At 47.5% G+C, this 24,729-nt stretch overlaps 1 protein-coding gene across 1 annotated transcript in view; it reads left to right on the top strand.

The window, feature by feature from the left end:
* Positions 1-2,393: 2,393 nt before the first annotated feature.
* NOS1 (nitric oxide synthase 1) overlaps positions 2,394-24,729 on the top strand; it is a 169,029-nt gene continuing 146,693 nt past the window's right edge. The window contains exon 1 of the mRNA XM_035098441.2: positions 2,394-2,412. The gene's annotated coding sequence lies outside the window, so the exon portion shown is untranslated. The remainder of the gene's footprint in view (positions 2,413-24,729) is intronic.

Here is a 24,729-nt window from a genome sequence, read left to right as displayed (position 1 = left end):
AAATAAAAAGAAATGATTGGTAGCAGATAAGCTCAGGCCAGATACTGGTGTTCAGATATCCATCCTTGCAATTTCCCGCCACACACAAAAATTGGCTACTGTCATCGTCACTTCCATGCGGTTTCCCACACAACCCATTTGTCAGCCTTAGACATGAGAACCTAAGCAGAGCCTGCTGGATTCGGCCAGTGGCCCATCTAGTCCGGCATCCTGTTCTCACAGGAGCCAACCAGGTGCATGGAAACTCTATTCAGACTCCAGATAGGGCTGGAAATGTCGTGTTCGGAGACCTTCTGCCAATCGGCGTAGATGACATGGAGTTTTTAGAAGGGAAGGCTGGCATAAAATGGCAAAGGGGTGGCAATTTGGGGGAGAGCAGGGGCACGGAGCCTTTGGCCCTCCCAGTGTTGCTAAGCTCTACAACTTCTCTCATCCCTGGCCACTGTCCATGATTGCTTGGGCTGATGGGAGTTGTAGTTTGTGGAATGCTCTCTCCAGGGAGGTTCGCCTGGCGCCTTCATTATATATCTTTAGGCGCCAGGCAAAAACGTTCCTCTTCATAGAATCCTCTTCATAGAACGTTCCTCTTCATAGAAGAGACCACAAGGGCCATCCAGTCCAACCCCCTGCCAAGCAGGAAACACCATCAAAGCATTCTTGACATATGCCTGTCAAGCCTCTGCTTAAAGGACCTCCAAAGAAGGAGACTCCACCACACTCCTTGGTAGCAAATTCCACTGCCGAACAGCTCTTACTGTCAGGAAGTTCTTCCTAATGTTTAGGTGGAATCTTCTTTCTTGTAGTTTGAATCCATTGCTCCATCTGGAGGGCCGCAGTTTGGGGATGCCTGATCTAGAAGCTATACTCCTATTGATGCAGCCCAGAATTGCATTGGCTTTTTTAGCTGCTGCATCACACTGTTGACTCATGTCACGTTTGTGGTCTACCAAGACTCCTAGATCAGGCATGTAACCTGCGGCCCTCCAGATGTTTTGGCCTACAACTCCCATGATCCCTAGCTAGCAGGACCAGTGGTTGGGGAAGATGGGAATTGTAGTCCAAAACATCTGGAGGGCCGCAGGTTTGACATGCCTGTCCTAGTTCCTTTTCACATGTACTGCTCTCAAGCCAGGTGTCTCCCTTCAATCAGGCCTTTGGCTGATTAACATTCTACAGCCTTTTAGATGTATTTGGGAGGGGGTTTATTACCAGTATTTTGTTGTGTTTGTTTTAGCTACGGTATTAATTTTTTGCTTTTACCTGTATTTTTTACCTTGTGAGCCACCTTGAGATCTTCATAGAATCTAGTCCAGCCCCATGAAGGGTGGTATACAAATCTAATAAATAAAAATAAATGTATAGTTCAGCAATGGCCAGAGTGCCCAAAGCTTTCCCATGCCTGAGTTGGAGCTCAAATGTTTGCAAAATTATCCTTGCAATCGGTGACAATGTTTTCTCTCCCCTCTCTGCATTTATATCCCACTTTTTCTATGAGCATACATGGTTATCCCCTGCTCATTTAACCCCCACAACAACCCTGTGAGGTAGGTTAGGTTGAGAGGCAGTGACTGGCCACCTAGTGAATTTCCCAGCCGAGTAGGGATTCGAATCCTGGTCTCTCCCAGGGCCTAGTCTGACTCTCTAACCCAGGCATCCCCAAACTTCGGCCCTCCAGGTGTTTTGGACTACAATTCCCACTGGTCCTGTTAGCTAGGGATCATGGGAGTTGTAGGCCAAAACATCTGGAGGGCCGCAGTTTGGGAATGCCTGCTCTAACCATTGTGCCACTTGGCACCATTGAGTAAAGAGACAATACAATTGGCATGTAAATTAACAGCAGCTGCTCTGGAACAAGAAACCCTTGTCTCTGTTTAGACCCAGATGGATAGAACTGAACTTTGCGGCCTGCTGCAATGCAACAACTTCACACTGGAGTTTCCTCTGCTCCAGAATGCCCACTTGAAGATCAGGTTTGTGTGCATGCTTAAAAAAAGAGCAGAGGATAAGAGTCTCCATCCCCATCACTTTATCTTTAAATTCCAAAGGAGAAGGAATCTGACGATCAGGCCTCTGGGTAGAAGGCTTTTTAGTATCTTGAACAGGTGCCTTCAGTTTGTGTCATCAGAGTTTGTCCTTGCAATTCTCCCTGCCGGAAGCCAGGTGAACAGAACCGGCTTGGGATTATCGCAGGGGAAAGTGTTGATAGCGGAGAGGCGAGCACCTGTATCCATTCCCACCCCTGCCTGGCACCCAGCCTTCCCCGGAGATCTTGGCCAGCATGGCAACGTCTCACAGCAAAACTTCCAAAGCTCCTGGAGTTTCACTCCTCTGAGTCTTTTCAGTTTGTTGGCTTTGGGATCTGAGCGGAGAATCCTTGTCCCCAGGAAGAGAAGGCTACGGGACGTGATTTTGGTAGGTAGGAGAGAGAGAGAGACATCTCTTAACTTTAGGGCTCTTTTCCGCTGGAGTTCTTGCATTGCTGTCTGCTGTGAATTATTCCTACTACAGTGGTACCTTCGGTTAAGAACTTAATTCGTTCTGGAGGTCCGTTCTTAACCTGAAACCCGAGGTACCACTTTAGCTAATGGGACTTCCTGGTGCCGTCTTACCGCTGCCACACGATTTCTGTTCTTATCCTGAAGCAAAGTTCTTAACCCGAGGTACTATTTCTGGGTTAGCGGAGTCTGCAACCTGAAGCGTCTGTAACCTGAAGCGTCTGTAAGCTGAGGTACCACTGTATAGGAGTGGAAAACCTCTGGCCTGCAGGCCTCTCTGCCTGGCTCTCAGACATCATCCCTGGCCACACCTCTTCTGCTTCACACCTTTCTTGAATGTTTTTGTTGTCTGGAAGGCGGCGTGGCATTCGGATAACACGCCATGCTTGTTGGGGGGGAGGGTAGAGAGGGGTTTGTGAGTGTGTGTAGATACCTAACCTAGTATACAAATTTGCATGTGTTGCTCCACCCACTTTTGCCTTTGGCCCTGCCCACCGCTGGCATGTGGCCCAGAAGGGCACGCAGGTTCCCCCATCTCTGTCATAGAGTTTTGATTTGTGTTGCTGGAAGACCCCAGGATAGACAGGTGTAAGTCCCACATTGTGACTTTGGTGGGCTTTTCTATGCTGAAGCAGTCGAAACACACACTGCAAACTGGAATTTGTGCTGGTTGCTACATTTCAGTGAGTTTTGGGGTTGCTTTTAAACTCTGACTTGATTGAAAATCCAATGCTTGAGTTTCAAGGTGAGATGGGATGGGGCAGTGGCAGGGAGAGAGAATTGATGATGGATCAGTTGCAGCATTTTGATGGGGAAATATGACACGAGGCTCTGATCTTCTTTGGACATGCCTGCAAATATCTTCCTGCAAAGAAGGCAAAGAGCTGGGGTGGGGGGAAAACAGAAGCTGAAACATAATGCTAAGCATTTATCCTGCTCCTTTTTTAAAGTATGCTTCATGTGTGTGATCTAAGTCTTCACAAGAACCCTTGAAGGTAGGACTGAATTCTCATTTAGCTAGCAACTCTGCCCAGTAGTGGCGTTAGGTAGTTCTAAACACTGGACTTAATGGTCTTACGGGATATGGGGAGGTGCTCTTTAGACAATGGTATGTGTCAGAGATGGTTGCGTCTACTCTTGAGTAAAGACGCTCCACTACGTCTTGTCTTTCAGAGTTTTATTGTGCATACTATTTACAGTGCAAGAACATCAGCAAACATGAGTGCTCAGTCCGTGTCATAACCCTGCAACGGCTTCCTGCGGGTTTTCGCCCAGCAAAAAAGCCTGGGCACCCCAAAGTGCCGCCCCTTGGGCCTACGGGTGGGCTCGTGCCTCAATTCGCGCGTTGGAGGGAAGACCCACCTTCCTGGCTGCCCTGTGTCCGAAAGCCCTCCGTGCTCCTCTTCCCCCATCCCTCTCTCAGAGCGGTCCTGGGGCTCTGGTACATGAGATAGCCCTCTCTCCTCTCCACTAACTTCCTCATTCCTTTCTCCTGACTCGTTGCTTGTGCTGACGCTGGGTGAGGGGCTGGTGGAGATGATTGGCGGGGGCTCTCTGTAGAGAGACCCCCTGACAGTATGTATCACTTAAGCAAATTTAGCCCACTCTGCTGCATTTCAGGGGAGCCCTGCTGCTCATTCTGCAGAGTGGACTCCTGAACATCTGCTCCAAAGTCCTGCCCTGCCCCTGACTTGCTTGGGATGGAGGAGAAAACAACAGCAGACTTTTGATTGAAGTAGTGATGGAAAGACACTGAGAGGTTTTTCTTTAAAAACACAGAACAGTTTTAACAAGGAGAAATAGCAGAAGTGGGTAAGCCAGCACCCGGAAGCTAAAACCACACAGCATTTTCAAACTCCCTTCTTGCTGTACTAAAACCTTGTTTCCCCTCTCAGTGTCACCCCCTGCTTGCTCTACTCTGGCCCTGTTTAAAATCTCTACCTTTCCCCTCTCAGTGACCCTCCAGAACTGCTTTGCTCAAACTTCTGCCATGGTTTTGAGCCAGCACTTCCCCCCTCCCTTTTTGCTCCCATAGCCACTGCTATTGTGCAACTTGCCTTCGCTTTTGCCCTGACCCCTTGGAAATCCAGGATTGCGATGGGGCACATGGGGGCTGTGCCGTGACATACTTGCATTTTTATTATAGAGAGAGAGAGGGAAGCAGTCTATATGCCCAAATCGATATCCACATGCGTTTGATGGTGATAAGATATACATTCCAACATAGAAAGGGCAGGAAGATCTCCAGACCATTGGGGAATTTATTGTTTTAAGGCAGGCATCCCCAAACTGCGGCCCTCCAGATGTTTTGGCCTACAACTCCCATGATCCCTAGCTAACAGGACCAGTGGTCAGGGATGATGGGAATTGTAGTCCAAAACACCTGGGGGGCCAAAGTTTGGGGATGCCTGTTTTAAGGCTTGAGTGTCTGTCTCTTTGCAACCAGAGCGGTCCTCTCTTTCTTGAAGTGCGGAGCTTCAACGTTTGCACCTGTACTTTTGAATACCATACGGTGGGGGACTCTGAAGCCCACTGCTAACATGACGGGCAGCTTTAAAACCCATCCATCACCCAGCATCATTGAATATCCATGGAGCCTGAGCATTGCTGACGGCCACTTGGCACTCCTGTTATGCATTGCAGACCACCAGATTGCTGCCTGCGCTGTGCCAAGGTGCTTGAGGCTTGCTGTCCCCTTGTCATTGGACCTGCTTGTGGCCGAGGAAGGAGCTTGCCAGGCAGCCATGCCCATCTGGTCCTCTTTGGTAACTGTGTCAGTATCCCCAGAAGAGTCTCCCCCCGTCCTTCCCTCGTCCTCTGATCTTGCTGGGGATGCTATTACGGTGCGGCTCGTGTAGGAGTCTGGCTTGGCTGGGTTAGCTACTCTATCATGTACCATGGAATCTGGGTTCTTGAAGTTAATCCGTTCCGGAAGTCTGTTCGACTCCCAAAACGTTAAAAAATCAGGCGCGGCTTCCGGTTGGCACAGGTGCCCTGGAAACAATAGCCGACAGCCACATTGGATGTCCGGCTTCCAAAAATACCACTTACTTCCGGGTCTTTGGCATTCAGAAGCCGATTTCTTCGTCAACTAACTAAGCCATTTGAGAACCAAGGTTCCACTGTACAGTCATACCTCGGTTTAAGTACGCCTCGGTTTGAGTACTTTCAGTTTAAGTACTCCACGGACCCGTCTGGAACGGATTAATCCACTTTCCATTACTTTCAATGGGAAAGTTCGCTTCAGGTTAAGTACGCTTCAGGTTAAGTACAGGCTTCCGGAACCAATTGTGTACTTAAACCGAGGTACCACTGTATAGTTATTTGCAGGCCACCCAGCATCTTGGGTCCCAGTTTGTTGGTGGAGGACAGTAGCAGGCCAGGAGTCAGACACCTCGGGACTGGGGCTGAATGTGGCCCTCTAAGCCTTACTACCTGGCCCTTGTGACACTCCCCAGAGCTGCACCTTCTCCCCAGCCACACACACTCTTCATAATAAATAAATAAATAAATAAATTGGCATGAGACTTTATATCCGGGTTGTGGGTTCGAGTCCCATAATGGGCAAAAGATTGCTGCATTGTAGGCAGTTGGACTAAATGACCCTTGCGGTCCCATCCAACTCTACGATTCTGCTATTCCTCCAATGAGCCATCGTCCCCATTTTTTAAAAGTGTTGTTGTTATTTATTAATATAATGATTTATTATCCGCCCTTCATCGTAAGATTCTAGTTCAGTTTTTTATTTAACAAAAATAATAAAAATCAGTTTAATTATTTTTATTTATTAAATTTGTATACTGTGCTATAATTGTAAATCTCAACTGCAGCCATGAGAACAGGGTGGGTCCTGTATAGGGTGTCGAAATCCACCGCAGATTCCATACACCTGCTAAATGTGATCGGTTTCTTTAGGGTTCCCTTCCTCCCCACACCTTCACTGTTTCACTGAACTACAGTTCTTCCCATCAGCCACAGAAAACATGGCCAGGGGTGGCGGGAGTTGTAGTTTGGCAACATCTGGAGGGCCAAAGGTCCCCCCACATCTGCCAGGACCATTATCCTCCTCCTAACTTCCTCCCCTGCCCATTCCTGTTCCTGCCCCGCCTTGTAGCTCAGCTGTGACGGTCCTGCTTGCTCTCTGCGGAGCGGTCATTGCCACTTGGGGTGGCGGGGTGCGGGTGGCAGCGAATGTGCCCGCTGCCCCAAGGGCGAAATGAGGACCCGTGCTGGAGAAGGGCTGTGAGCCATGCCCATCACTCTTCGTTTTGGAGCCAGCCTGGCACCCTTCATCCCCCTGTGCTCCGGTTCAACGTGCCACGCGCTGAAAGCAGATGGCACCAAACAGGCACCATCTCGAATCTCCCTGACTTTTGACACTTCATCAGGGAGGGGTGGTTATTCTTAGCTGCGGTTCTTCTGCCTCTCTCACTCACTCTTTCTCTCCCTCTCCCACCCCACCCTGAGGAAGGGGCCGGAGGCGCTCTGCCTGCTCCAGTTTCATTCCTGCTTTTATTTCATGTGTCAACATCAACAACCCCCCCTCACCCCCCCAGCCTCCCCTCTAATCTTCCCCATTGGATGCAGCTCTCAAGGCGCGTTTGCTTGTGACTGACAGGCTGTCAGCAAACACTGTCTGGAGCGGCTTGCGTCTGCCGGTGGAGGAAGAGGGCTCTGTTGCCTTTCCAAAGTTCCTTCTCCTCCCTCTCTCCCCGCTGCATTGCAGAGCTTAGCTTGCCATGAAATGTGCTATTCATGGCATGTTTAATTGCCAGCTATTATCATCATTATCCTCTTTAAACACACACAACACCCACTGTTTCGTTCCCGCGAGCCTGGGGAACTTCAGAGAGCCTCGGAGTTGGCCCCTCTGTGCCAAAATAAGGTCCGCTGAGATTCAGGGCAGGCAAAAGGAAGGACTTCTTCATGGCAGTTGAACTGTGGAACTCGCTCCCACAGGAGGCAGTGGTGGCTCTCAACTTGGATGGCGTTGAATAAGATATCAGGCAACTCCAGGGATGGCTGGGAACATCCCCTGTCTGAAAATCTGGTCAGTGTAGAAGGTTCTGTGTCCAGCTCTGAGGGCCTTCTGGTGGTTCCTTCACAGCTAGAAGTGAAGTCGCAGGGGAACCAGGCAGAGGAGGGCCTTCTCAGTAGTGGCACCCTCCCTGTGGAACGCCCTCCCATCAGATGTCAAGGAAATGAATTATAACTGCACAACTTTTTGTATGCGACAACCACGGCTAGGACTTTATTAGCCCCAAAATGGAAAACTCAGGATTTACCGACGATTGAAGAGTGGCAGGCGAAAATGATAGACTATGTGGAACTAGCGAGACTGACTAGCAGGATCCGGAACCAGGGGGAAACAAGGTTCCAAAAAGACTGGAGTAAATTTGTGGACTATATGGAAAAGAACTGTAGAAGTTTAAAGACACTTGCAGGAATGAAATAAATCCTTCGAATTGATTTTAAATGGATGGAATAAAGGAACTGCGAGATAAGAGCTGAATAGAAAACCAAATGAGGGGAGGGAGGGAAGTCATGCTCGGCAGAGCATTGAAAAGGAGAAATTTGGGGAGAATTGTTAAAAAGATAGTTGTGTGTGTTATTTGTTTTTGAATGTTTGTTTGTTTTGTTTATTGTTTTAAATGGAAAATTCAATAAAATGCTTTATAAGAAAAAGAATAACTGCACAACTTTTAGAAGACGCCTAAAAGCAGCCCTGTATCGGGAAGTTTTTAATGTTTGATGTTTGGTTATGTTTTTCTCTGTCTTGGAAGCCCCCCAGAGTGGTTGGGGCAACCCAGCCAGATGAGCAGGGTCTATTTTTTTTAAAAAAAAGAATGTTATCAACTATGGAACTCACTCCTGCAGGCCACCAACTTGGATGGGTTTAGAAGAGCATTAGTCAAATTCATGGAGGAGGAGGCTACCAATGGCCACCAACAGTGATAGTCTCTTACAGGTATCTGGTTGGCCACTGTGAGAACAGGAAGCTGGATTTAGATGGATGATGGCCTCACCGAGCAGCCTCTTAATGTTCTTACCGCACCCAAAACTCCCAATAAAGTAGCTGGCTGAAAGGTCGCTCAGGATCTTCCCATAAGATTTCTGTGTGGTTTGCCATCAATTTCTGACTCCCAATGGTTTACCAACAGCCAGCACTCCCATCTGCCCTACATGTTTTCGGTTGCAAAATCGAAGGAAGCCTGGAGGGTAAGCCATGGATGGATTTTAGCGTTCAAGGACCGTGAGCTGAGTCAGCATATGCTGGCAATTGGTGGGACAGAAGTCGGGGAGGCCAACAGTAGGTGGCGCCAAAGCCAGTGAGGAGCAGAGCCAACCAATTCAAGTTTTGTCCACATCTTCCATCCTGCTGAGTTCTACAAGGGCAATTCTGAGAGTGGGGAAGAGGAAGAAGCTGGCAGCAGCCCATACCCTCCAAGTGTCCCGGTTTTCTAGGAACAGCCCCGGAATTCTGAAAGCCATCCCGGCTTCTGATTTGATCTTGGAATGCCCCCATTTCCCCTGCCAGTGCCACTGCTGCTAAGCTCAGGGAAGAGGAGGAGACAGTGCTTGTCTGGAGCGATGGGGATGGTGGCAGCTGCAGGCGTGAAAGAGCATCCCTGGAAGAGGAAGAGGCTGCGACCACCAAGGCCCAGCCCCGTGTGATGCACTGGCTCTGAGGGGGCAGGCAGACGGCAGGCCTGCCATGGGGAGTGGAGTGCAAAGAGGATAGATGGATAGATAGATAGATAGATAGATAGATAGATAGATAGATAGATGATAGATAGATAGATAGATAGATGATAGATAGATAGATAGATAATACTGTGTTTCTCCAAAAATAAGACACCATCTTATATTTATTTTTCCTCAAAAAACCCCACTATGGCTTATTTTCAGGGGATGTCTTATTTTTTTTTATTAAGTATGGTACAGTTTAAGGTTAAACTGTCTATCAGTATGGCTTATTTTTTGGGTATGGCTTTTATTCTTTGAATGCTTAAAAATCCTGCTATGGCTTATTTTATGGCTACGTCTTATTTTCGGAGAAACGGGGTACCTGTTTTGTGTGTCCGGGTCTAATCTTTCCCCTTTCTGAAAAAACATTTATTGGTGTTTTTCTTTTTGTATATCTACCAAATCAAGGTTAAGGGGCCTCTCTCTTATTTATTTACTTATTTGGTTTTTGAGATTACAATTTTACAATCACATATCCAATGTACAACATGAAAACAAGATTCCAAAGATTCTCCTGGACTCCCCTCCTCCCCTTTGTGGGTCCTGCTGTTTGTCATTTCATCCTGCATCTTTTTATACTAATCCACATCTTTTACATCTCCATTATATCCAAAATCCACCATTAAACTACAAGTGTTATTCCAATGCTGCTAACAATTTTAAGGGGTTTTCTCAGGACGGTGGAGGGTGTGGACGCTGAAGTGGCATTCGCCCTTCTTCTGATAGGAAATGCTCTGTGGGCGAGGGGTGGACAAAATGGGTCAAGGAGGGTCAATTGGTGAAGAGTAAGGTATATCCCTATTTTGATCTGAGGAAGGTTGGAGGGTATGCAACCAGTGCCGCCTCCCCCTGGACTGGCTGTAAATAAAAAGGCAGCTGGGTGGAGGCTGGCTGAGGGCAGACTGAGGTTGGGGGGGGGGGCAAAGCCCTCTTTGCCCTCGTGGACCAACATTCCCTGCTTCTTAAAAGGGTAAAGGTAAAGGACCCCTGACAGTTAAGTCAAGTTGCAAACAACTCTGGGGTTGCAGTGCTCATCTCGCTTTACAGGCTGAGGGAGCTGACGTTTGTCTGCAGACAGTTTTTCTGGGTCATGTGGCCAGCATGACTAGAGCAGCACACGGAAACGCTGTTTACCTTCCCGCTCCTCTCCCTCCCAAACCCTGCAGAAAAGTCTCATTGTGATGCCTTTCCTGATCCACCCAAGTAGGCAGGTGTTAATAGGTCGGAGAGGTTTTCCTTTTGTTTCGCCCCCCCAACACCTGACACCTTGAGACAGTGTACCTCTGCAGATTGGGGTTTCATAGGTCAGGCTAAACCTCCATGGTCAGATGCAGTCTACCTTAGTTATCTCTAGATTGGAGTCCTGCTCTGAGCTCTACTTGGGGCTACCTTGTGAAGGGAAGGAATAGTGTAGTCTACGTTGAACAGCAGCAGTTCTCTGGGATTTCAGAAAGGCGCATGTCCGTTCACCTTCCGAGGAGGGTGGTGTTGTGTCCAGTCCCCAGCCACATTGGTGATCCGGCATCTGATTGGCTCAGGGCAAGGGGCCGTCTGCCAGCAAATGGGCCAATGCTGGCAAAGCGCAGGTGTTTCCTGGGGGAGGGCTCAACTGGCCAATGGGTGTGCCACTTGGGCCCGCTCTCTGCAGGAATAAATTGTGGCCCTCCTCGGCTCTCCTTCTCAGCCATCTCTTTTTCTCTGATGTCCCTCCCTTTATACTGATTTTGCTTATGCTGCCCTTGCTATGGGCCTCGTTGGCCACCGTATTTGGGGCCAACAGGCAGGAATTTTTCCACGTGGCAAATTGGCACTTGCCATTTGGTTTCTGCCGACCTCATAGCAATCGCCTCAACTTTGTGAGGTTAGGCATTGGGTAAGCCTTGGTCTTGGCTGGAGGGGGGTGTTGTAGCCTCTGCCTGCCCCTCCTTGGGTAAGAGTTGTGGGATGTGATACATAAGTAGCAGTCAAGTATCACATTCTTTGTTTTCCTAGAGTGGACATGCAGGGGGAATGTTTGGTCCTGCCAGTCGCAAACTTCCTGTTTCTTCCTGGCTGGGACATACTTCCTTTGCATGTGACTAGAGGTGAGTGTGACCTTATCTGTCCAGGTAACAAAAGCACAAGGCACCCTGCACACTCCCTCTTTCCTCTCTTTGATGTCCTTCATCGTTGGAGTAGCTTTTTAGCAAGAGATGCTCTGTTGGCTTCCAGCCAACAGAGGGCACTGGGATTATCCCCATATACAGTCATACCTCGGTTTAAGTACGCTCCGGTTTGAGTACTTTCAGTTTAAGTACTCCGCGGATCCGTCTGGAATGGATTAATCCACTTTCCATTACTTTCAATGGGAAAGTTCGCTTCAGGTTAAGTACGCTTCAGTTTAAATACTCCACGGACCGTCTGGAACGGATTAATCCACTTTCCATTACTTTCAATGGGAAAGTTCGCTTCAGGTTAAGTACGCTTCAGGTTAAGTACAGACTTCCGGAACCAATTGTGTACCTAAACCGAGGTACCACTGTACTTTGTGACTAAGTCTGCCTTCAGGAATCCAACTGTGAACTGAATGTGTGAGTAAACTTATTTTATATACTTTACACAAGATTGTGGCCTGTTTATTCTTTTAAGAGGGATAAAAGGGAATTTACCAGGAACATACAGTTCAATACTGAATTGTATGATAGTGAGAGGTTTACACAAGCCTGCAACCAGGTATCCGCTGTGCATTTAAAAGGGGAATGTGAAATTCTGCTAAGTAAAGGAACTTGCTGGCACAAGTTAGGAAGGATATTAATAAACAATATATCCTCTCCTGCCTCCCTGTACATTCCCACAAGGGTATCCTGTTAAAGGAATCTGGGAAAAGTTGTTTCTGTTTGACGCCCAGGCTGGGGCTAGGGCCATAGCACTCTGCCAATGGGGACCCTTCAGGGGCTACCCCATTTAGGTTATAGCCCCCCCCCCCAGTTTGTTTTACCCTTAGATGCACTCTCAGCAGGTGGGCTGGAGTGAAATAATGTGGCTTCACCCAATGCCTATGTCCAACTGTTCACATCTGTAACCAATAAAAAGTTGTGACCTATTTGACCTCATAAACTATGTGATGCCGTCTTGTCTGGTGCTTAACTACCTGTGAACCTTGAGGTGACAGGGTCTTGACATGCATCTCTTAGCCCCATGTGGAGATGCTGGGGATTGAACTCGGGGACCTTCAGGATACAAAGCAGATGCTGTACCTCTGAACCACGGCTCTCCATGGGTGTCTTTCCTAGCCCAAGCTGGGAGATGTTGAGGATTGAAGGCGGGATCTTCTGCATGAGAAACAGATGCTTTGCCAGCCATCTCCAGTTTGTCACAGAAGGTTTATGGGGTCTTCGAAGTGCCGTTCTCTGGATCATGTGTCAACAACCCCCAGACCACTCAAAATAACTGTTTGAGGGTGCAATGGAGGTAGCAAAGTAAGTTCTCTTTGCAGTCTTCACTTAGGCACAACAATGACTGCATTCACATTGCACTTCATTCCGTTTCCTCGACATTTCCCTCACTGTTAATTTATGTATTATATCTGAGCTTTCGCACACCGTGAAAGGCACTCTTGGAAAATGAGTGGAACATAGCACCTGTTCGGTGCTCATTTCCATGTTTTATTTGATTCCGGAAGAAATCCATTTGCAGCCTCCTTGATCTGGAAAATTGTGCATGCAAAGTGGCAGAATTTGGGGCAGACTACCGGCATCCAGTTATTTTCTGCTGTTTTCATGGCGGAAACGGCCATGGTCCAGTATACCTGAAGGAGCGTCTCCTCCCCCATCGTTCTGCCCGGACACTGAGGTCCAGCGCCGAGGGCCTTCTGGCGGTTCCCTCGCTACAAGAAGCTAAGTTACAGGGAACCAGGCAGAGGGCCTTCTCGGTAGTGGCACCCACCCTGTGGAATGCCCTCCCACTAGAGGTCAAAGAGAACAACAATTACCAGACCTTTAGAAGGCATCTCAAGGCAGCCCTGTTTAGGGAAGCTTTTAATGTTTGATGGATTTTGTATTTTGTTGTTTTGTTGGAAGCCGCCCAGAGTGGCTGGGGGAACCCGGCCAGATGGGCGGGGTATAAATAATAATAAATTATTATTATTATTATTATTATTATTATTATTATTATTATTACAGAAGTGGAAAGTGTTGGGGGGAGCAGCTACATTGTCCGAGGATGTCCGTTGTTGTGCCACACCAGGCCCAATGGAGTGAATGAAGTTTAGAGCAAAATAGCCACGATTCCGTAATGCAACAGGTACCACAGCATGAAAGGAACGTTGGAAAATGCTAACATTCCAACCAGGAAAACCAACACCATATTCCCCATGCCTGAAGGCACCCTATGTGCTCTAAAGAAGAGTTCTGTCATAATGGAGCTCTTTGATCCATGTGATTTGGTTAACTCCTCCCATGTCAATCTTTGCCAGGTGACGACATCCTTATGTTTGCCTAAATGGGCAGATAAGGTTTCTGTTCATTGATGGTGTTTTTATCCACCTCCTTGTCTCTGTTTGCATCTTGCAATGTTCTTTTAGGTATCCTTGTGGGTTTTTCCGCAGAGTTTTGCAAGCTGCCCTGAGTGATGCATCTGCATCAGAGATAGGTTTCTGGAAATTATTTGTAGGGTGGGTGTGGGGCATAGGGGACCTGCCTTCATACCCTGAATGTGGCTGACCACTGTTGGACATGGGATACTGGGCTACATGGACTCTTGGTCTGATCCTGCTAAGGCTCTCCTTATGTTCCCTTCTCAGCCGGATTGGACTCCTCCCATTCGTGGTTATTGCAAAACTGATTGCGCTCTCGTGGATCCAAGTGATTTCTTTTCCCTCTGTCAACACAGTGGCAGCTGTTTGCGAAATCCTCAACTGCCATTTAAACAGCGGCTTTTTGATGAGAAGTTCTGGTCTACCAGAAATAGGCTTGCCTGGGCATCTTGCCGCTTGTTGGAATTCATTGCTCTGTCTGTGCACAATTTTATTTTTTGGGGAAAGTTGCTATCAATTTAAACTGGCCCTTGAATTAATTAGCCCTGAAAACTCCCTTGCTGCTGCTGAGAAAATGAAAGCCTTCCAGAGGAATCTGCCGTGACCTTTTAAGATCATTGCGCTTAACATTGCGAGGTCAGAATCTTGGATAGCCGCACTGACAAAGACAGGGGCATCGGAAACTGCTCAATTCTGAGTTGAACCCAGAATTGCCTGTAGGGCTGGGCGATATCTGGTTTTCAACTTCGTGACATGTCACCAGCAAAACATCACGATAGACTGATTTATCAGGATGTCTGATATAAGAAAGGAGCTACGTAGAGGCATTGGCTGGCTGCATAGTTTTTGCCCACATTGTGATTTTTGTGTAGCGCGCGTGCACACACACACGCACACACACCATGATTCACAGTACATTGCCATGTCAAAAATTATGAACCCAATATCTTGATATGGACTTGAAACCTGTTTTTGGACGATTTATCGCCCAGCCCTAACACACATCAGGATTCGTGATAGGTGTAGCTCGCCGCAGATTATCTTGCAAGGATGTTTTCTAGGCGTGCAGTGCCAAGGGAATTATGGGTCCCTGACTTCCTCCAGGGAAGAAGCTTTAATTCAGGTGATTTGCCTGGACCAGTCACTGCTGCTGCTGCTCCTGCTCCGAGTCATATTCCTCCATCTGTACCGCCTCAAATCTGCTCCTCTGAGAGCAATTTAGCCCCCTCTTGGAACTCCTGCAATCCATCAAATAATACCAATCTCCAGCCATAAATTAAAGGGAAGCAGGATTGGACACAATGGGATTATGCCACTGGAACGATAAATCCAATTTCCCAGAGAGGAGAATCAAAACAGCAGGCATATTTCAAGCGATGAGACGAGGCAGACTTTCCTCTAAAAAAAGAAAAGAAAGAAAAAGAAACGGATAGCCGAAACACCAAACTTTCTTCCATCATCTTGCCTAGTTTCCTAAAAAGCATTTTTCTTTCTGGGGTAAGGGGATGTGGCCCTCCAGGCCCTTCTCTCTGGCCCTTGGGACTCTCCCCAAGCCCCACCCCTCAACAGCACCACTCTGCTCCCTCCTGGAGGGTTGTTGTTGTTTGGCCTAGATAGGATGCTTCCTTTGATTCTGATCATGCTTCTTGCACGCCTGGATGAAGAAGAGGAAGAAGAGTTTGGATTTGAAATCCCGCTTTATCACTACCCAAAGGAGTCTCAAAGCGGCTAACAATCTCCTTTCCCTTCCTCCCCCACAACAAACACTCTGTGAGGTGAGTGGGGCTGAGAGACTTCAGAGAAGTGTGACTTCTTTGGTCACCCAGCAGCTGCATGTGGAGGAGCGGAGACGCGAACCCAGTTCACCAGATTACGAGTCTACCGCTCTTAACCACTACACCACACTGGGTCTCCAGGGAGAGGTTGGTGAGCAGTAGTGTAGTGGCAAATTCAGAAGTGCAGGTTCCCCTCATGGTAGTCACCGCTATGTCCTGTTCTCTGACCTGTGGGAAACCCATAAACAAGATTTGAGCACAGGAGCGCTCTTCCTCCCTTCTTTAAAGAACAAACTGCTCTGAATTGCTCCTTGAATAACTTCTCTGAATTGCCCCAGTGTTTGCTTCTGTTCCTGCAAAGCTTTACTTATTGGTTTATTTTCCTTTTTTAAAAAACAAACAAACAAATCAGCTCTATGAAATTTACAACTGCAGTTAGGTACTTGAGCTGGACTCTCAGTTCATTTTTTTAAAAAAACATTTCCATTTTTTCCTTAAAGTAATAATAATAATAATAATAATAATAATAATAATAATAATACAAATAGAAATGTGCACCCCACCCCACCAAGACAATTATCCTATATAATAAAGTCCCTGTGTCTCTGCGTCCAGATTCCCTGTGTCCTGTTTCCGCGCTACTGCGCATGTGCCCCACGGACACAGGGATTGGACCAGAGACTTGGAACGCACACGCGTGCGCTCTCCCCCCAACCCCTCTGCCTACCGTTTACCTACCTGCGGCCGCCAACCACTCGCTTCTAAGCAGCAGCGCGAGGAGGAGGAGGCTGCGAGATAGACCCGTGTGCTTCTCTCTCTCTTTCTCTTTCTCTCGCGCGCACACACACACAAACCGCCCGCCCGCCGCCACAGCAAACCACCTCAGGCGGTCACTTTCTCCCTTCGCTTCTCTCACGGCTGATTCTTTCCCCCTTCGCTCAAGCAGGCAGCGCATCCCGGAGAAGCCCCGCTCGCTTCTCTCTCTCTCTCTCTCTCTCTCTCTCTCTCTCTCTCTCTCTCTCTCTCTCTCTCTCTCATTTATTGAACGGACTGAAATACACTAGTTTATCATAATTATCCAACATTCCAAAAATGTAACACTTCTTGAGATGGTTTCACCCCTTTCTGTTTTAACAATACGAATTCCACAAATATTTTCCATATTTCCTCAAAGTAATTTCTCTTCCATATTCCCCTTCTTGTGGAACACACGTTAATTTATCATTAATCGCTGTATCCCACACTTCTTTGTACCATTCTTCTACAGTGGTACCTCTGGTTAAGAACTTAATTCATTCCGGAGGTCCGTTCTTAACCTGAAACTGTTCTTAACCTGAAGCACCACTTTAGCTAATGGGGCCTCCTGCTGCCACCGTGCCGCTGGGGCACGATTTCTGTTCTCATCCTGAAGCAAAGTTCTTAACCCAAGGTACTATTTCTGGGTTAGCGGAGTCTGTAACCTGAAGCGTTTGTAACCTGAAGCATTTGTAACCCAAGGTACCACTGTATTTGATATCCACCATGCTTTTTCCGTTTCCTAGGTATGATAACTCTTGCCGCAGTCAACAGGTTTGTGAGTAAGTCCTTTCATGGCTTGCATAGACTCTCAGTTCATGAGAGGAAGTTGTTGATGTTCACTTATCCGTCACATGTCTGGAGCATAAATCAATCCAGCGAATAGGATTGGCCTTCTCTGCTGTTATTTTCAAGTCCACAAGCGATACGTAATTGATTGCATATTGTTTCCTTTGCATTGAAATGAATGGTTGTGGAATGACATAATGATGATGTAATTAATTCCACAAAGTTCTGCCACAAATAGCAGAGACAATGGCGAGACAAATAGCATAGCTTCTGTTGGAAGGCAAACTGCAGCAGAATGGAAACGGTGTGGTATGTGGTGAACATGGGTCAGGATGGAAATGGATGCCTCCTTAAACCCCTAGGTGTTGGTGAAGGTCACTCCATGTGAATCAAGCGTGTACCCTAAAATACATCCCAGAACCCTCTGCAATTCCTAGGTGTTCTGTGGTAGGTGGTTGCTTGGCAGAGAAATTAAGGTGTTCACAGATGGTTGAAAGTTTTGAAAACTGCTGTTGTAGTTGAATTAATCAATAGGGCAAATTTTAATCAGGCTGAGATCAAATGACATGTTTGTTTTGATTTTTTGGGGAGAGGAAAGCAATTTTAGATCTTGTATGTCACTGTAATAAGGAATGAGAAATATTTAAAGATGACCTTTCCTTCTAGCTAGGAGTGATGGTACTGGATTTTTTTATTTAGATTTTTGGGGGGAAGAACTTTTACTTCGGTAGCCTCAGAAGGGCAGGTATGTTGAGGTTTTGATAATGAGTAGTTAAGTTTAATAGAGAGGCAGGTTACTCTTTCAATTCAAATGAAGACTGTTTGGCTTTTTTTTAAAAAAAGCAAGAGTTTGTGGAATAACTCAGGGTAGCCATTGTGTTCTCCAGATGTTTTTGGACTACAACTCCCATCATCCTTGACCTCGTCCATCATGGCCAATGGTCAAGGATGCTGGGAGTAGTAGTCCAACAGCATTGGGAGGGCTCCATGTTGGCCATCCCTGGAATGAGCTGTATACTTTTTCTCCAGCAAGTAGTACCCACCTTTGTTGCGCTTACTCATGAGTAAGGAAAGAATGGGGAAAGTAAAGAAAGACAAAGACAACCAGAGTTTTGACCAGCAAGACTCTGAGCACGTCATGAGTGCATGAGTGTAGAGTGGAGTCAGGGCCGTCTCAAGCTGGTCTGGCGCCCCTGCCCTGGTGGGTGGGCGCAGCACGCAGCATGGCTTCCACACGGCTTTGCTGCACAGGGCCCTCCTGCCAGCCCTGCGCCCTGGCGCCCCGCACCACCGAGACTACCCCTAGAGCTGGGCCTGAGTGGAGTCTGCCCCCTCCTTGTGTGCCAGGTCATTTTTTATTCACCAAGGGATGACATCACAGAATTCAAAAAGGACCAATCAGATTTCACATAGAACATCCCGAAAAGGTTTCACATTGGAGAATCAGGTTACAAGGGTTACAGGAAGTTCATCTTATCACCTACAAAGCTTCTACATTCCTACATACCAAACCATGCACACAGGAGCAGAGGCAGGAAATCGTAAAGCACTAAAACACACAGGAACCTGGGAAAGATAGCAGATCTGCATCAAAGGTACTCTGGATCCTTTATGATAGGAAGGATGGCTTGAAAGAAGGTCCTGGCCAAATGTCTGTGTACGTGACTGTCCTGCTTTAGAGAGAAAGGGGCTTCTGGGAATTTTATCAGAAACAATGTCTCATGGGTCCAGGCCCAGTCAATCCGCTGTTTGCAGCAGAGACTCATGACTTGCCCACGTCCATAATTTATCATAATAATTCTCATAATCCCCACACACCTTCAGCTTTTCTAGAGAAGAACATGGGAAGATTCCTTATAGTGAGTAGAACGCCTGCACTGTAGTAGTATAGTGGCATATTGAGTAGTATAATGGATGAATGTCTGTTTATTGTCCATATCAATTTTGCGTACGCATATTCATAAGTTCATCCACAACCTTTCACCATGGTGGCTGGAAATGATGGGGGTTCAGAACATAAGAGCCTGGTTGCTAGATTCTCGTTTAGAATCCTGTCCACATATTGGCCAGACAGATGCCTATGGGAAAACCCCCAAGAAGGACCCACACACAAGTGTACCTTCCTCTAGCAACTGGTATTCAGAAGCATTACTGGCTGTGGGAAGAAAGCCTAGCCCTTATGGCTGGTATCCATCAATAGTCTCATCCTCTGTGAATGTGTGCAGCCCTCTTTTAAGCCATCAAAGTCGGTGGCCATCACTTGCCTCCTGTGGGAGCAAGTTTCATAGTTTAGCTCTGTGCTGCTATCTCCTCCCTGAGGTGGTTTCGTCACTCTGCCCAATGATAGGGCCAGCCCTTTCCCCATAGTCCTGCCGCAAGTGCACTGCTGCTCCCGAGACTCATTCAGTATTGAAAAGCGTCCTTCTTTGGGTCAACAGCCAGCAGGCCCGTGAACTGTGTTCTGGGTGGGTGTACAAGGACGCTGACTTAGGATTCGTGTCTAGCTATTGTCCGCATCAATGGGCCTCCATTATTAGCACGCTGTATCTAAGATGCTGCAAGAAAGGATGTGGTGGAGGGTGATCAGAATGATTAAGGGCTTGCGGTGGGAAGGGGGGGAGCTCCTCTGTGATGTGTCTGAATAAGGCTGAGTTTGTGGTTCAGCTTTTGAAAAGGGACAAAGAAGAACTAGGGGGGGGGAGAGAGAGACTGCATGGAAAACAAAAGGAGGAGATGGACACAATGGACGGGCCTGTTCTCACAATGGGGGCAAGGGCACCTTGAAAAGAACCAGATGACAGTGATGCCGGAAAAGGAATTCACCCATGTCACTTATGCCAGGGAATGTGTGTGTGTCCAGGTTCCAACCCCTTGAGGGAGGTTTGCTTGCTTATTGTCAAAGCTTCAGCAATAAGCAGGCAGAAGTCCATACCCACCAACGTTTTACAGATCAAAAATAGGGATGCGTAGGGGTGGCCCGTCCCATTTCGCCGTCTGAGATCATGCTGGAATTATGCCGCAGTGGAAGGGGCAGGAGGGGAGCCTGTGGGGGTGCTGACCCATGGGTTTTGCTGCCCGAGGCCACTGTCTCAGTCCACCTCATGGATGGGCTGGTTCTTCCTGCATAGCTCTTCTGTCCCTCATGCAGAGCCGGCCCAAGACATTTTGGCACCTGAGGCGAATCACAAAATGGCACAGACAACACACTAGGGAAGAAGGGGCGAGTCAAGATCTACATCGGGCACAAGGGGGGGTGTGTCTGTGTCATTTTGCGATTCACCTCAGGTGTCAAAATGTCTTGGGCCAGAGGTAATAAAGATCTACATTGGGAACAAGGGTGGGAGGAGGCCAGCAGCTTGTCTCCTATAATAATAATAATAATAATAATAATAATAATAATAATAATAATAATAATAATAATTGTTGTTGTTGTCGTTTAGTCGTGTCCGACTCTTCGTGACCCCATGGACCAGAGCACGCCAGGCACTCCTGTCTTGCACTGCCTCCTGCAGTTTGGTCAAACTCATGTTGGTAGCTTCGAGAACACTGTCCAACCATCTCGTCCTCTGTCGTCCCCTTCTCCTAGTGCCCTCCATCTTTCCCAACATCAGGGTCTTTTCCAGGGAGTCTTCTCTTCTCATGAGGTGGCCAAAGTATTGGAGCCTCAGCTTCAGGATCTGTCCTTCCAGTGAATAATTTATTATTTATACCCCGCCCATCTGGCTGGGTTTCCCCAGCCACTCTGAGCGGCTTCCAACAGAAAAATGAAATAAAATAATCTATTAAACATCCTATTCACCAACAAACTGCTGTAGAGGTGGCGTTGGGGGGGGCAGATCTGGCCCCCAAGGAGATGCATCTCCTTGGAGACCCTGTGAATCCTGCCACCTGAGGTGGTTGCCTCATCTTGCCCTATGGGTGGACCAGCCCTGAGAATGCACAATACTTTGAGTCTCACGCTAAGGATTGTCAATCCCTTTTCTGCTCCCACCGTTGGAGGCGGTATGCCACTGAATACCGTTTTTTGGGACCTGCAAGTGGGGGTGGGGCTGTTGCTCTCGGGTCCTACTTGCAGGCTTTCCGTAGGTATCGGTTTGGCCACTGTGAGAACAGGATGCTGGACTGTGTCAAGGAAGTGACCTACATCACTCTCCTAGTATTTTGTTCCCAGGTAGGGAACTTGTTAAATAACAACGCAACCAATATTCAAGCAGGACGATACCCTGCTTTATTGACTTTACTGCAGCAAAGGGCAGTCCCATAAAATGATGGGAACTGCAGTGATCACAGGTCTTGCAAACAGCATACATCCTATATGTTATATAATTACTGCCACATGTCCATTACGCATCAGCTATGACATGACATCTTCAAATACAGGTCAAGTTAACTGTACAAGTTGGCCGGTACCATAACTAATGCTCGATCAGGACAGTAAACTGAAGCAGATCTGACAAAATGTTAATCTTTCAGCTAATTAAACAGACAGATTCTTCACCATCCCAGTCTGTGACCAGTATGGAAGGAGCATCCTTTTGAGAAGGCCTTGAATGCCTCTTCTGCAACAATGTTTAGGGAAATATACAGATTCTGGAGAAGTGGAATATTGGGGTGCTAAAATATTCCCTTCACAACTAGATGGGCATCTGTCAGGGCTCTCCTTGTGTTCAAGAGCCTAAGGCTTTGGTGGACAATCCCAGCTATGATAGGGACGCGATCTAATGAAGCTGAAGATTCAGGACAGACAGAAGGAGTGACTTCTTCACACAGGGCATAGTTGAAAGTATGGGATTCAACTCCCACGGGAGGCAGTGATGGCCCCCAACTTTGATGGCTGTAGGAGAGAGTTAGACATATCTATGGAGGAGAAGGCCATGAACAAATACTAGCCACAATGGCTATGTTCTACCTCCCCTGACCATTGGGTCCAGTCGTGACTGACTCTGGGGTTGCGCGCTCATCTCGCATTATTGGCCGAGGGAGCCGGCGTATAGCTTCCAGGTCATGTGGCCAGCATGACAACGCCACTTCTGGCAAACCAGAGCAGCACATGGAAACGCCATTTACCTTCCCGCTGTAGCGGTTCCTATTTATCTACTTGCATTTTGACGTGCTTTCGAACTGCTAGGTTGGCAGGAACTGCTAGGTTGGAACTGCTAGATTAAAATAGGGGTGTCCTATTCAACAACAACAACAACAACAATTTTGCTATTTATACCCCGCCCATCTGAATAGGTTGCCCCAACCACTCAGGGAGGTTTCCAACACATATAATACAGTGCTACCTTGGTTTAAGAACAGCTTAGTTTATGAACAACTTGGATTAAGAACGCTGCAAACCCGGAAGTAGGTGTTTGGGTTTGTGACGTTTGCCTTGGAAGCAGAACATGTTCCGCTTCCTGTTGAGTGTGTTCCATGTGGAATTTGAGTCCCCCGCTGCTATGGGAAAGCACACCTTGAGGGGGGCAGGGGGGAGGGGGGGAGGACAAACTCAGCTTTAAAATGGACCGCCTTTGGCTCTCAACGCCCGCAGGCCTACTGGTGGCAGAAGTGGACTTGTGGGGGGAGGGAGGGAAGAAGGATGGAGTATATATGTTGTGTTTTGTCTTGTTTTGTTTATATTAAAATCAATAAAAATTATTATTTAAAAAAAGGGAAAGCACACCTTGGCTTAAGAACGCTTTGGTTTAAGAACGGACTTCCGGAACGGATTAAGTTGGTAAACCAAGGTGCCACTGTAACATCAAACATTTTAAAACTTCCCTATACAGGGCTGCTTTCAGAGGGCTCGGGCATCAGATAACTCCATGCCATCCAACATTTCTCCAGTGAAAATAGAGACATCCTAAGGAAGGGATCCAGGTGGCGCTGTGGGTTAAACCACTGAGCCTAGGGCTTGCTGATCAGAAGGTCGGCGGCTCGAATCCCTGTGACGGAGTGAGCTCCCGTTGCTTGGTCCCAGCTCCTGCCAACCTAGCAGTTCGAAAGCACGTCAAAATGCAAGTAGATAAATAGGAACCGCTACAGTGGGAAGGTAAACGGCGTTTCCATGTGCTGCTCTGGTTTGCCAGAAGTGGCTTTGTCATGCTGGCCACATGACCTGGAAGCTATACGCCGGCTCCCTCGGCCAATAATGCGAGATGAGCGCGCAACCCCAGAGTCGGTCACGACTGGACCTAATGGCCAGGGGTCCCTTTACCTTTACCTAAGGAAAAGCAGGACATTCCAGGATCAAATCGGAAACTGAGACGGCTTCTGTAAATCTGGGACTGTCCCTGAAAAATAGGGACACTTGGAGGGTCTGGTCTTCTTTTGTCTATTCTCCATTCATACAAGAGCTTCTCCCAGAGGAATCAACCTGCTTTGGAGAAGAGAGAGTTGATGAACTAAGGGCGATTTGTTCCTGCGCAAGACCACTGCCGGGGCAAGAAGAAATTGCGGCAGCACATTTCCCTCTGCTTTTCTTGGCCTTGCCTTACTTGACCTCTGCTCTTGAGGATTCTCTGGTTGTCCATACCCCCCCCCCTCTTGGTCTCTTGGGCCTGTTGTAGCAAAGGTGGGAGGATGGGGTGGGAGACAACCGCACTGAAATCATAAAATTCAGGCGCTGGCTAATAATGTTAGGAGGCTGGTGATTATTGCAGAACTCCCAGTGCGGCCCAGCAAATGAACTGTAATTCTGTAATATGATTTCCTTTTCCCGGCCAGACTAAATGTTCTTGGCCACTGGGAATATGTAGAGAAAAGAAAGCTGTCTCCGAAGGGCTGTCAATCTTGATTGCATCAACGATCAAAGGCGTTCCAGCATGGCCCCGGCGGCCCTCAGCCGCTCCGCGCAAAGTGAGCGCTTCTGAAGGCAGCCAGCGATGCCTCTTGATCCCAGGCCTGGAGTGTCTGCAGTGTTGATTCCTTCCTGACGGATTAGGCTGTGGCTTAGTGGTTCCCGATAATAGCCCCTGGTGCGCCAGCACCAATGCGCAGAGCATACTGAACCAAAAAGCTGCCGTATACCAGGGCGGCCGCCTTTGGGCTCATTGGACTAGGTTCTTCTATTCTGGTTGGCAATCCAAACATAAACCTTTTTATTATTATTATTTTAAAAAGCTACTTATTTTTTATAATTTATTTGTATTGAAACTTTTCAGCATTAATCTAAATAAAAATAAAAAATCAACCAAAAAAGATAGGAAGGGGGAAAGAAGAAGAAAAGAAAGAACAGGAGGAGGAAGAAAACAGAGCCCCCATCAGAGGTAGATCTTAACCCTTGTCTTAGGACTCAGCTACATTAGTCAAAAAAGCGTTTTAAATACGTTGTAAACAAGCAACACCAGATGGCGCTGTAGAGCACGGTTTTTCCCTATGCGATTTTACATAGAGTTTTCTTTTTTAATAACGATTTAATTTATGACTTATTTATAGTGCCCCTCCCGTGTGTAGATCCACCCTCATATAGAAGGGGTGGGCCCTCCTAGCTCTCGTACACACGCCCTGCCAGCTCTCAGTTGGGAGCTTCCCTTTTGTTTTCCCAGCCTCCCACCATGGTAAATCTTCCCTTCCCTGCCTCTCTTTCACCTTCACCTTCCATCCATCACCTTCCTGTGCATGCCCTCGTTAA

This window comes from Zootoca vivipara, chromosome 17 (genome assembly GCF_963506605.1).
Source record: "Zootoca vivipara chromosome 17, rZooViv1.1, whole genome shotgun sequence".
NCBI lineage: Eukaryota > Metazoa > Chordata > Lepidosauria > Squamata > Lacertidae > Zootoca > Zootoca vivipara.
This window is presented reverse-complemented; position numbering and strand designations above follow the sequence as displayed.